A 13,878-nucleotide genomic window follows, 5' to 3' on the forward strand; every position below is an offset into this window, starting at 1 on the left:
GTGACTCAGAGTAATTAACCTGCTCCCAGTGTTTTTTGATACCTCTGGTGTAAGCCAGCATATTTATGTACAGGATTGGTTTCTGTTTTGGCAGGTGGGACATTTAACAGTACTGTTAGCCGAATTAGTGTTGGTGAGAGAAAGCCTATACATAAATGCCAGCATGACCATTTTGTCCCTGAGCCCCTTGAATAAGCCCTGGAAGAAAGACTGAGAGACATGCATAAATCCTGCACATGCAATTATTTTTAAGTTCTCACATTTGTGATTTTATTAAACCAGTTGACTCACAAAACAAAATCAAAATTACAGATGTCACAAATATAGTAATACCAATTTACCAATTTGTAGTTAACTGGTACAGTTTGCTGAGCATGTTTTGCAAAGGAAGGGAAATGCCAATTCCCTGAGATAGTGGTTTCACTACAATTTAGGAGACAAAGGAGATTCTGTTTCTCAGACATTTGAATCAGGCTAATGAAAGAGAGAAAAAAAAAATTCTCCCATGTGAATTGCTGCTTCACTAGAAATATTTTAATAAATATCAACTATACTGTTTATAGCGTAGCTCTTAAGATAGTTCACAAATCATAACGCCCCTTTCCAGGGCTTCAAAGTTAAAGAGCTTCATCTTTTAATTTGTAAATCACCAGGATGTGGACTTTTCAACATCAATATTTTCATTCTGGGGGCACCTGGGTGGCTCAGTCAGTTGAGCATCTGACTTTATTTCAGCTCAGATCTTGGTGTCAGGGTTATGAGACTGAGCCCCAAGTTGGGCTCTGCTCTGGGTATAGAGGCTGCTTAAGATTCTTTTTCCCTCTCCCTCCACCCTTCTCTCCCCTCCCCTTCACTCCCTACCTCTTCTCTCTCTCTTTGTCTCAAAAAAAAAAAAAAATCATTCGGAGGTTAACAATCTACTTCACCATTTGTTCAAATTTCAAACACAGTATTTTAAGCTAGTATTTCAATACTAAGTACATATCACATGCCCTATTGCAAACTGTTTTGGGTGGGTTTTTTGTTTGTTTGTTTGTTTCCCTCAGCAAGCTACAAAATAGCTCAGGGAGGTATGGTTAAGGCTCTGCCCCTGAGTGGTGCTGACAAATGCTGCACAATTTGTTGATACACAAAAACTTATTTTAAATTTAATGATTCTGCTACTCTGTAATCAACTAGTAATTATGGCAACATTTATAGGATTTCTCTTACTATGATTGAGTAAAAACCTCTTTTAGTAAGTTTGGCAGCAAGAGCCAAGTTTCTTTTATTTCATTAATAACTAATTGTCAAGGAATTAAAGACCAACACTCTTTTTGGTACCATTTGGAGAAACTGAAGGGAAAAGAAGCCACACTTTGTGTTGAAGGAATTAGAGTCAATAGGAAGCAGACACAAGAAGATGATAGGCTGTCACAAAAGCTAAATCTGTATTTTCATTAATAGTCATAATACTCAGGGATGACCTTTCATGGAGACCTTAATCCCCTTCCCAGAACTATTTTTCTTTTTCTTTTTGACTTGTCTCCTCTTGTTTTTGTTTTTGCTGCATATAATTAGCAATAAATTCCTTATCCTTTCCAGGTTGTCATTGTCCAATAAAATACATGCATCTTCAATAAATGCCTCTTGAAAAACACTGCATAAATGGTGATTTTTCATATTCTATAACTTTATCACTTAGTAACTCCCCAAACTCTATGATCACTTTATAAATATGAATTCATAACATCAATTCCATGGATTTTGTTAATAATACAAAAATAATATTTCCTATTTCAAATTCTCCAAAAAGTTCTATTTCTTTTTTAAATTGATTTTTCTTTATTTTTTTGAAAGATTTTATTTATTAATTTGAGAGAGAGACCTGGAGCTCTAGTGGTGGAGAGGGGCAAAGGGAGAGGGATAATCAGGCTCCCGGCTGAGCAGGAAGTCCAACAACTCAAGGCTCCATCCCAGGATTCTGAGATCATGACCTGAGCAAAAGTCAGACGCTTAACCAACTGAGTCACCCAAGTGCTCCAATTTATTTTTCTTAATAACAATTTTATTTATGTATATTTGATACACCATAAAATTTACTCTTTTAAAGTCTTGATTTTTAGTATATCCATTATTTCTATAAAAGTAGCCACTTTATCCATGAAGCTTTGCCTATAGAAAGACACTTCACCCAGACCAAAAGTGCTAAGTTCAAGGGCTACTTTGTCACTATATACCATGTGTTACCAGTGCCTCATTTTCTTTTTTTTTTTTTTTTCAAAGATTTCATTTATTTATTCATGAGAGACACAGAGAGAGAGAGAGAGGCAGAGACACAGGCAGAGGGAGAAGCAGGCTCCATGCAGGGAGCCCGACATGGGACTTGATCCTGAGTCTCCAGGATCAGGCCCTGGGCTGAAGTTGGCGCTAAACCGCTGAGCCACCAGGCTGCCCAGTGCCTCATTTTGTAATGGCAACTGGTTCTTCCCCACCTTTATACCCAAACTTCATCAAATATCCAATACCAGATTTCCATCCATGAGGGTCCATTGACTATAATCACTTTCTGCATATGGTGCTGCATGTGCTGTTATTCAGGATTCAGATGGAGGAAACAAGAACCAATCTACATGCTAGCTATCTATAGCACAAAAAATCAAATACTTAAAGAGAATGAGGCACTTTTAAAATTATTTGATCTCCTTTGTAAGGGAGGGGAGGGGAAGAAGAGAGTCAGAATTTTTATCTTCAATTTTGCCTCTAACAATCAGTTCTATTGTATTCAGTGTATCTTGTCTTTAAGAATAACCTGATTCTGGAAAACCTGGGTGGCTCAGTCAGCTAAGCCTCTGACTCTTGATTTTGGCTAAGGTCATGATTTCAGGGTCATGGGATCAGGCTCCATGCTCAGTGGGGAGTCTGCTTGAGGTGCTGTCTCAGCTCCTCCCCCTCTCTAAAATCAATCTTTTTTATAAAAAGAATAATCTTGATTTTTAAATTTTCTCCTATCCTCTAGATCCATCATCTCCTAGCTTATTAGTTTAGTTCTTTGTTCTTTTCTCTGTATTCACTAAGTGCTATTCCAGTTTATCCCCAATATCAGTGGTTCCCTTTTTTCCAAGAGCCAATTTGGTACCTTACCTCTTTGCAAAATATATTTTAATTCATTTACTGATGGCAATTTAGGGGGAGTGGTTATTTTGTTTTGTCTTGCATTTGTTTTGCCAACACTCTTCACTTTTTAAAAATCCATTGTTTTATGTCCTGGAGTCAACTTATTTTATTGTAGCCATGTGTTCCTTTATGCTACTCAGGATGCCACAATGTTATCTCATAATAATTAGTTTCTCAGAATCTGTTTTTGTTTGTTTATTTGTTTGTTTGTTTTGGGGAGTTCTTTCTCTTCAAGGTAATGCTTGTTTTCCTAATCTTAGAAATCCCACAGTGAGGGTGCTTTTTCCACTGTGTTTTTCAACAATAAATGTGGCCAAAGCTGCAGAGACCAATTGGGTGCCAGAAACAGAATATATAGGCCATTTTTAGCCAAGAATATCACCCTTTGGAGTATTGTAGTAACACAGTCTCAGAAGGTAAGCTCCATGCTGGATATTGTGTGTCATCTAAAGATCTTCAGAATGACAAAAGTCAGATATGCAAAAACTGAACTTTCTTTTGCTTATCCTTAATTCTCCGAACTAAACTTAGCCTTCAAGACTCCATTTTGTTTTTACTAAGGACACAGTGTAATCTGCAAGTTCTCATTAAAGTCAGTCTGTACTGAATTTAAAACATAACTGTTCATTAAAGAATATTTATTCCCTCTTTCAATCCCCTTCTCCCCAGGGGAGAAAGTTATTTACACACATCTAAGGCTGCAAGGGATAGTTGCCATTTTCTTCCCTAGTTTATCTTCACTGGATATATAATCCATATTGTTCTAGAATGACCAATATTCATTCCCTCTGACATCTACTACTGATACCTGTTTTGCTCCCTATTCACTTGGACAATGTAGCTCACCCCACATATTCCTCATCCAAGCTTCAAGGCACATGCAAAGCCATCTGTACTTTCTCAGTCTTCTCTGTGTCATTTTCAAGGGGACCTAGAAATCATTCAGGTGCTTATCTGTACTGCTCTTGGCTCATGAAGAGCAGGAGAAAATGGGTAATAGCCTCTCCCTTCTAGAACAGCATCCATTCTTACTCCATTATAACTGTGTTGATGTTCCCCTCTCAACAAGTCAGATAAGAGATAGAGCACAGTGCACTCCTAATTTCCAATCGTCAACCCCATTTAAAGCTTTCTACAAGCCCAACCCAGACTTTGGCCTTGAAAGGGATAAAGGCAACATATCTTTCCCAGATGCCCACATGGCAAGAATCTTTCCTTTCCCAAATTTCAACCTCTTTGCCTTAGACCATAAAGGACTTTTATTATCTATCTTCTGTGCCATGTAAGGGGAAGATATGTACAGTGGAGAGAATCAGAAGTTGACTCCACATCTACTTTCTCTCCAGTCCGTTACATTTTCTTCCTTTAGGTTTTATCTCAGGAAACTCAAAGCTTCTATTTTTATATTTATGTATTTACTTTGGAAAATAAAATTATGTTTCTTTTTCTTCTATTTTGAGACTGTTCTTCCTGGTATGTTGTTACTTAAGAAATCATTCAGAAATACATTTTTCCCCAAAATGTTTAGTGTTCTCTCTTTCAGAGGCAATAGAAAGTCACTTAAAGTAATAAGGAGCAGATGTTTCAATGGGTCAGTGGTAGGTGGATAAATAAGAAATTACATCTTTATGAAAAATTAGAAGCCACAGCTCCAAATTTCATACCATTACCCAAATGTTCCTCTCATAGACTTTTTTTTTATGAGGCAAAAATATGCTTCTGCATCCCCTGCTTGTTTTTCTAAAATGAATTAATTTGGTACATGCAGTTAGAATCTCCTCCTGGATTCTTCAGGACTCCTGTCTATCCCAACCTAACCTGCTTCGCTTTGCTTGAATGATGGGGGTGGGAAGAGCTCTTCCAAGAGAAGAGCCTTCTGATCAATTCAAAATCAAGATGAATATAGCAAAAGAACGATTTTATTTTTTTTCTAGTTGATATAGAACCCAAACTGCTAGTAAAAAGATAGACAGTGGGGAGAAGATGAAAGATCTTGCAAACTTCTTTCAGATGGGAAAGTTTGCTTTCTTTCCCTTAAAAAAGAAAAGTAGGCAAATCACTACACATTTCTCACTCCAAATCCCATTAAACTTAAAATTAATGAAAATTTCTAAAGTCACTGGAAGTAGATGATCTGTCATGCAGTAGATGGTCTGCCGGCCTTCTGAAGATTGTCAATAGGAAATGTGGGTGTGAGGAAGATGGCTGAGAAACTGCTTGCCATTTTTAAGACTAAGGATTTTTTAATAGCAATTTTACTTGGTTTAATCTGTTTGTGAAGTTAAAATTCTGGAAACAAGGGCACAGCCAATCTGAAATAACCTTACTGAGGTAAGTTGTTGTTTTGTTTTGTTTTTTTCCTTTCTTTGGTCTACTCTAATGGCCTCTTTTGTGCTCTCTAAATAGTAATCATCTAACCCTGTCTCTGCACCTGGAAGTAAAAGAATTCAGCATTATGTGAGGAAGAATGCTCGCCATGACCCAGTTCTATCTTCCACTGCATAACTTTCTCTCCTGAAAGCACTGATTGATTTCAAAGAGACTGCTGCAGAGAGATCGTCTGGGATGTGAAGAGAATTAGAATTGGACCCAAAGGTACAAATGTAACTGGTGCTAAAAATAGCTCACACTTTAGAAAGTTGATTAACACACACACAAAAAGAAGTTATTAAATGTTCAATTAGAATCTCTGCAGCTTGGAGATTCTATTTTTAATCTTTAAGGTATTATGTATGCAAAATGCAGAAGGGTGTGAACCTTACTAGGAACAGGAAAATAAAGAGAGGGAGCTGCAAATGCTTCATTTGAGAAGCAACCACAGAGAGGTTGATGGCAGCAGAAATTATTATTACTGCAAATATCCCAGTCCAATATGTCCATCCATTATCATGGCAAAAAATCTTATAATTCTTTTAACTTTGTGTCCCAGAAATTCTTTTTAATATGAATTTTAGAAATTCCATATCCTAGATTTAGTGTTTACTTACATTCATTCTTATACTCCCTGACCACATTAAAAATAGAATATCAATTAATTGTAAATATTAGTTGGTAATATAAAAATTCATTTGCTTCTAGAATTAGTGCAATTATCTATCAGGGTTGCTCACATAGCAACTTCAAAGTACCCCTTGATTCCTTCTTCAATCTCACTCCTCACAGCCAATCACCAGGTCCTGTCAATTTTGCCTCTTAAATAACACTCAAATCACTCACTTCTCTCCATCCCCATGGTTACAGCTCTAGTCCAATCTACCAAACTCTCCTGCCTAACCTATTACAAAAACCCCCCTACACTCTCCCAAATGCACTGTGTTCTCCTCTATCCATTCTCCATTTTGCACAGTAATAGATTGAAATCACAACATCTGGCTATTTATTTCTCTTTTTAAAAACTTCTGGGGGCACCTGGGTGGCCCAGTGGTTGAGCATCTGCCTTTGGCTCAGGTTATGATCCTGGGGTCCTAGGATCAAGTTGTACATGGGGCTCCCAGTAGGGACCCTGCTTCTCCCTCTACCTACCTCTCTGCCTCTCTCTGTGTCTCTCATGAATAAATAAAAATTAAAAAAAAAAACCTTTCTGATGATTTCTTCTCACTGTTAAGTAGTCCAGTATCCTCAATAAGGTTTTAGAAAACCTTCACAAAAAAAAAGAAAAGAAAAGAAAAGAAAAGAAAAGAAAAGAAAAGAAAAGAAAAGAAAAGAAAAGAAAAGAAAAGAAAACCTTCACAAGCCAGCTCCTGCCAAGTCTCCACCTCATGTGGGTATTCACCTTGCTTCACTTGCTTTCTCTGCTCTAGGACAAGGGGCTTCTTGTGGTTCCTCAAATTAACATCTTTTAACTGAGGGGGGCTTTGTATGCTCTTTCCTCTGCCTGAAATGCTTGTCTCTTTGGCTGGCTAACTTCTCATTTTTAGAGTCATACCCCAAGAATGCCTCTATTATATGTAAAAGACATGTTTTCCTATATGTCTTCATATCCTTAATCATACTACTAGTTATTCATATAATGTCTCCTTACCTTGCTAATATTTATGACAGCAGTGACATGATCATTGTATTTCTTGGCACCAAGTGTAGTTCGCGGTTAATTAAATAACAATTACTTATTAGATGAATGATTGAATGAAGTGCCATTCTATATAAAATATAGAAACTAAAAAAAGGAGAGTCTTTTTTTTGCTCAAAGGAAAATGAAAGGGAGGAAAGCTTTCAGAGAAAATTATGTTTACTATGGGTCTTGAAAAATAAGCAGGATGTCAGGTAGAAAGAGCTGGTGGATTGTTCCCAGAACTGGGACTGGCACAGGTGAAAGCACTGAAGTGAATGAAGTGTTTGGGGCTTGGTGAGTTCTCTGTGACTAGACTAGATGAGGAAGGAAATGATTATAGCTACTGTTGGTAAAGATAATTCAGGTTCAGGATGTTACAAGCTTTTATGCTATCTCCTAAATAGTTCAGCTCTAACAGGGGAGCAAAATGATCATAACAATTAATAAAATTGCACAGGTGTTAGCATATTACTAGTGTAAGCACCTGATACAACACATGTACCTTTTATTTTCTTTGACTTAAATTGTTGTCAAGTGAATTAATTCATCTTCAAATATAAAACATTTATATCATAATAGGTATCTCATATATAGTCTATGTTTATGCAACGTTTCTTAGAGAAAAATTAATTTTCTAGAAAGAAAAATTTATCATTTTAATTCAATAAATTTGCAACTTTAAGATTTTTTTCTTTTCTAAAAAGACTCCTTTATGCAATGGAATTTTCCCATTGATTCTACAAACTGGCAGTGTTTGGAATAAACAGATATAAATGCCAAATGAGGAAATTCATTAATTCTTAAAATATATATAGAAAATAAACCATATTTCAATATTCTTAAAAGGGGACAAAGTTAATAGCCATGCAAGAAGAAATAACTCTTTGCTGCCATCTGATGGCAGCCCATTTTGCCACTGGACTGTTTCTTCTGGTCCCACTTCAAGCCCTGGTGAAGATAATAGGCCAGTTTAGCCAATGAACAGTCTATTGAGGATCCAAGAGAATTTGCTCCAATTGGCATAAAACTTCTCTGACCTTCATAGTTCTTGAAATGTTCAATGGTTGCATTTCTTCTTTAACAATTAGCAGATAGAATGTCAGTAAAATTCATGTAAGGGAGGAAGCAGATTCCTTTGAGACAAGGCAGGCAGGAATAACAAGGAATCCTGGAGGAGCTCCTCTTCCTGGCTGTTGTCAACTCAGAACTCCTTGGAAACTGCCTGCAACCAGAGAAAGCTCTCTTGTTCCATCTTCTCAAATGATTCCTTGGTACAAACAATCGAGGCTTTTGAGCACTGATCATTCATTTAACAAATGTTGAGATACTTTGGTAAACAATGAAGACATGGAACTTACATTGTAGTAAAGGCAGTAGGGAAAAAAGGAAATGGATGAATAAATCAACAGTTGAACATTTTAACAGCTGTTTTGGAGGCAACAAGTATCTGAAGGAATAACAGATAAGAACCTGCATTAGGAAAAGCAATCAGAAAAATGTAACAGTGAATTTGAGACCTAGAGGAAGAGAATGAGCTAGTCATGCAGAAATTTGGAATAAGTACATTCTAGACATAGAGGATAGCATGTGTAAAAGGCATGAGATAAGACAGAGCTTGGAAAATTCAGCACATAGAGGATGTTGGAGAGGTATGTTGAGATGGGAAGAGTGATGAAAGATGAAGCGAGGCCTGGACTTTAGGCTGAAAGACCTTTGGGTTTTGTCAATGAAACAAACATTACATAAAGATGTTATTTTAATCCATGATAACTGAAAATACACGAAGGGAGGAGGATATATATAGTGAAAGAGGACAAAACAAAGCAGGACTATAGGAATCACATCCTGTTATATGTCCCTCACACTTGTTTTCTTTCTCTCAACCCACTGACTGTGACTGTATAGTATCCAACCCATTTTTTAAGCCTCCAGCTTTGTAACAAACTGTAATCTCTATCCCACCTTCTAGGTCTGACCTCCAACCTGCTTCTGTCTGAGGATTGATCAGTAGCCATTGCAGGTGAATTATATTTTCCATCTGTGGGCCCTGTTTCCTAGTTTCTTTTTGCAGTCAGAGTCCTGAATCTGGATAACTGTCCACTCTGGCTTTTGGCCAGATCCAACAGAACTTAAGTCTATGCCAGTAGATTGGGTGACCTGAGGATTTCTGTGAAGGAAGGGTGTCATGAAAAATCTCCATGAAAAATAAAACTTCTCAGGTTCTAGTCTTAGAAGTCTGTTCATTTTGGAAAGTAGAAATTTGCTAGTAAAAAGAAAATACCTGCATGGAATTAGTGATTTCTGATCTTTATTTTTATTGCTTTAATTTATGCCATTCTACTATGTTGAATATACCCATATATCTTCTCTGAATATTAACATATCACTTATTCTGAAAGCACATGCAATTTCTATATCTTAACACTAGAATGAATTTAAAAGGGATAGAAAAAACCTAGAGACCACATGGAAAATATTTTTTCTTGTATACAATTTGCCACAAAAAAATGACTTCTCACATTCATATTCTAAAACGTATATTTGATACTTTCAACTGAATAAATGCTATTAGAAATTGTGAATAAGTTGTTTTCTTGTACTCCAATCAGCAACAAAGATTAGAGGGTCAGATTTAAGTGTCCCTTGAGCCTACTGTTCACAAAAATTCTAATAAATAATGATTTTAAACAAAACAGCAATTCCCTTCTGGACTCCTTTCTTCCCTAGCTGGATGGTGGTACATCTGACTGTAGTCTTCAGTCTTTTCTGAGTCTTATCATTTGAAATGATTAAGCAATTTTAACTAGATAATAATTTTTTCCTTTTAATCACATTTGCATGGTAGTTTTAAGTTTCCCTTCTATCCAAATAAATACTGATAAATTGGTTTAAAATATTCTGTTTTCAAATAAGTAAACAAATCTTTGCAGTTGAGGAAGAGCTCAAAGTCAGAAAGGCTAATGTACAAAAAGAAAACCCATGGAAGCCTTTCAAGGACTGTCTCTTTTTGTTCTGGCTTTGGCCAATGTTAGAGTGCAAGTACTATTTTGCTTTGCTCAAATTCAAAGCTTGTTTATTATTTCAGGGGAAAAAATCTTACAAATAATAAATGCAAATTTTAAAACCCCACTAACTTCCTTTGACCACAGTATAAGTGAATGGCATAGAAACTAGAAGAATGTCAATGCAATCTGATATTAGGTCATGGAAAGCAGGTATGTGTGGCTGTGAGACCCACACAGGTTTGGAACCAAGACATGCTTCTGCTGGCTGCACATCCCTGGGCATCTCAGTTCATCTCTCTAAGACTAGGAACACATCTGTTAAGTGGGAAAAGAAAACTTACATGAGGTCCTTATGAGTATTAAGGATAATGAATACAATGAATACAAAACATCTGGCGTATAATAGACGTTCCATAAATGGTGTTAAACTGATGACTTCCTGGTCAGCATATGTGGGTAAAATGAGCTAAGGATCAATCCAAAGATGTGTCTCTCTACCTTATAAAGGCAGTCTTTTCATGATTGTGTTTTGTGCTGCAATATAAGAAAGATTTACTACCAGTTCACTTTAAACCAGTAAGACATGACCCAATTTCCTAAAGCCAGATGGCAAAGCTACTTCCGGTGGGGCAGATGGGCCTATTGACTTTGAGTCCCATGAAAACATCAGGCTTGGAAGATACCCTGGGATCCAGCTTATGCACCAAGAAGATAGAGGAATGCCTTTGAGATTGGCCTGGGTATCAGGGAAGCAAAAAACTATCAGAAAGACATGTGCAGTTTTAGACACTCACACAGTATTTGGGGCATGAAATAGAGTATTCAGAGGAAGCCAAGTTGCTTTCATTGGCACTTGGGATATTCAAGAAGTTTCATCAACTAACTCTCTTTGTGTGAGATTGCAGCAATGTTTCTGAGTACCAGATGTGCTTGCTCTGAAAGGAAATAGGAAAACTGGACACATTCATATTCATTAATTAGGTAATATCAAAGTTAATTTGTAAAGGCAGTTATTTGCTGGAAGCATATTGGCAACAAATATTGAAGAGAAATATTACTGCAATGGAAAACATATGAGGAAATAATTGCCTTTGAAACAAACAAAAATTATATTAATAATAATAACAATTCTCCAAATCCGACACTATGAATAGAAAAGTATCATACAGTGTATTTAAATTCCAGGAGATGTTCTTGACTTTTTAAGAGAGTTGGCTTTAAAATAAAAGACAGTTTTGAGTCAATAAAGGAAAGAACTTACTGATAGGTATCTCTAGAAATAGAATTCCATAAGAAGTGTGAGTTTCCCACCTCTGGAGCTCAAATGTTCCTAATGCAATATAGGGAGAATTAGAATCAGCTCCCTGGGATGGCTAAAGCATATGACTTTATTGGAAAGTTTAACATTTGATATGCTCTTTTCATAATCCATACTTTATACCTATATTGTTTTAAAATACCACTAAAAAACAGGTATTATTTCCATTCTTTTCAGTATAAAAAATAAGATGTGTGTGGATGGGAACCCAGGACTGAATTCGATCATGCTTCTGCTACATCATGACTTTCTGATCTTGTTTATGCACAAACTAATGTGTAACCAGTGGGTATATATACTGATTTACAAATTAAATCAGTATATATACTGATTTACTGATTTTTTTTGATTCTTCATTTTTTTAATGAGTTCTGACTTATACTGTACATAGAGTATCAAATATAGAGAAAAATAAAATCGTTAGTCCATTATAATAACATTATACATGTCCATTTGATCATACCAATAACACAGTGGGTCCTTATTCATAAATACAAGAATTAATAATTAGTACTTTGCAATTAAAAGGAAAGTAATTCACATTTCAAACTATTTTTGGGGGGACGTCTGGGTGGCTCAGTGGTTGAGCATCTGCCTTTGGCTCAGGGCGTGATCCTGGGGTTCCTGGATCAAGTCCCACATCGGGCTTCCAGCACAAAACCTGCTTCTCCCTCTGCCTATGTCTCTGCCTCTCTGTGTGTCTCTCATGAATAAATAAATAAAACCTTTAAAAAAACAATTTTTTAAAAGCTACCATTTCCTCAGTTACATTTAAAGTAGCAGATGAGAGTGTTCAAGCCTTAGTCACTTTAACACAGCCACACAAAGAATCTGGAAATACAGTGTCAGAACTGGCTGGTGGGTGGCCGCTGACTTGGGACGTCCACAGAGCCAGAAGCAAGTCAGAGCCCTGCAAGGCTGCCCATGCCATGGAGTCTAAGGTGAGCAATGGCTCAGGCCCCCAGGATGAGCGTATCACCAATTTGCTAGTGTTTGGCTTCCTCCAAAACTGCTCCAACTATAACTTCCACGAAGAGTTGGAGCTGTTGGGCCGTGAACTGCCCGTGCCAGCTTACCTGAAGGAGGACCACGACGATGAGCTACAGACAGATGGCAACCGGTGCAGCTACTTCCTGGATGGTGGGGCGAGAGATTCGGAAAGTCAAGAAATCATCCAGGATATCGCCAGGCAGCTCGCCCAAATAGGGGACAGGATGGATCACAGCATCCACCCAGGACTGGTGAATAACCTGGCAATGCAGTTTATGAATGTGAACCTATCGGAAGAAGACAGAAGGAAGCATCTTGCTGCTGCGCTGGAGCAGGCCATACAGACTTATCCTAAGGACATGGAAAAGAAGACCATGCTGATGTTGGCCATGCTGTTGGCCAAAAAGTGGCTGATCACACCCCATCCTTGCTCCATGACGTCTTTCACACAATAGTGAACTTTATTAGCCAGAATCTGCTCACCTATGTGAGGAACTTAGTCAGAAATGAGATGGATTGAGTGGACACCTCTGCAAAAGCACAACTGGTTAAAACTTGATATGGTGACAACAGTACACCTGCCTCCAGTGGAGATGGAGCCATGGTCACTTAAAGTTTTTAGAGAAAATAGGTATGAGATAATAGCTATTTGTTTCTTACTATTTTAAAGATGTTGTTTTAAGCAGGTGATCTATTTAGAAATCTTTACATTAACATACTTGAATGAAAATGTCAGCTTGCACATATCTGAGTGAGTTTTATAAACATCTTCTAAATCCAAATCCACTACACATTGTGCCTTTAAGTTATTTCAGCTGTACAGGTCTTCACTTGAAAATTAAATTTAAGAACAGATTGTAAGGCAGAAGAAAAAAATTTATATATGTAATGTGTTCTGTATAATGTGATGCAGTGCACTGTACACATGTATATATGTTACACATATGCAATATAACCACAGAAAACCTCAGCACTTAATATAGCAATTAATCTTGCTGAAAACTGTCATACTTCTCAAGCATATTTTCTATTCCTTTTATTTATTTTTTTTAAATTAATTTTTATTGGTGTTCAATTTACCAACATACAGAAAAACACCCAGTGCTCATCCCATCAAGTGTCCACCTCAGTGCCCCTCACCCATTCCCCTCCAACACCCGCCCTCCTCCCCTTCCACCACCCCTAGTTCGTTTCCCCGAGTTAGGAGTCTCTATGTTCTGTCTCCCTTCCTGATATTTCCCAACATTTCTTTTCCCTTCCTTTATATTCCCTTTCACTATTATTCCTTTTAATAAAAATAATCCAGTAGATTGGCACTGGATGGCTCAGTTGGTTGAGCGTCTGACTTTTGGTTTTGG

The 13,878-nt window shown here is 37.1% G+C and overlaps 1 pseudogene; it reads left to right on the forward strand.

The window, feature by feature from the left end:
• The first annotated feature begins 12,389 nt into the window (after window positions 1–12,389).
• LOC112920970 (BH3-interacting domain death agonist pseudogene) lies at window positions 12,390–13,118 on the forward strand (annotated as a pseudogene).
• Window positions 13,119–13,878: the final 760 nt, after the last annotated feature.

This window comes from Vulpes vulpes, chromosome 8 (assembly GCF_048418805.1).
Source record: "Vulpes vulpes isolate BD-2025 chromosome 8, VulVul3, whole genome shotgun sequence".
Lineage (NCBI taxonomy): Eukaryota > Metazoa > Chordata > Mammalia > Carnivora > Canidae > Vulpes > Vulpes vulpes.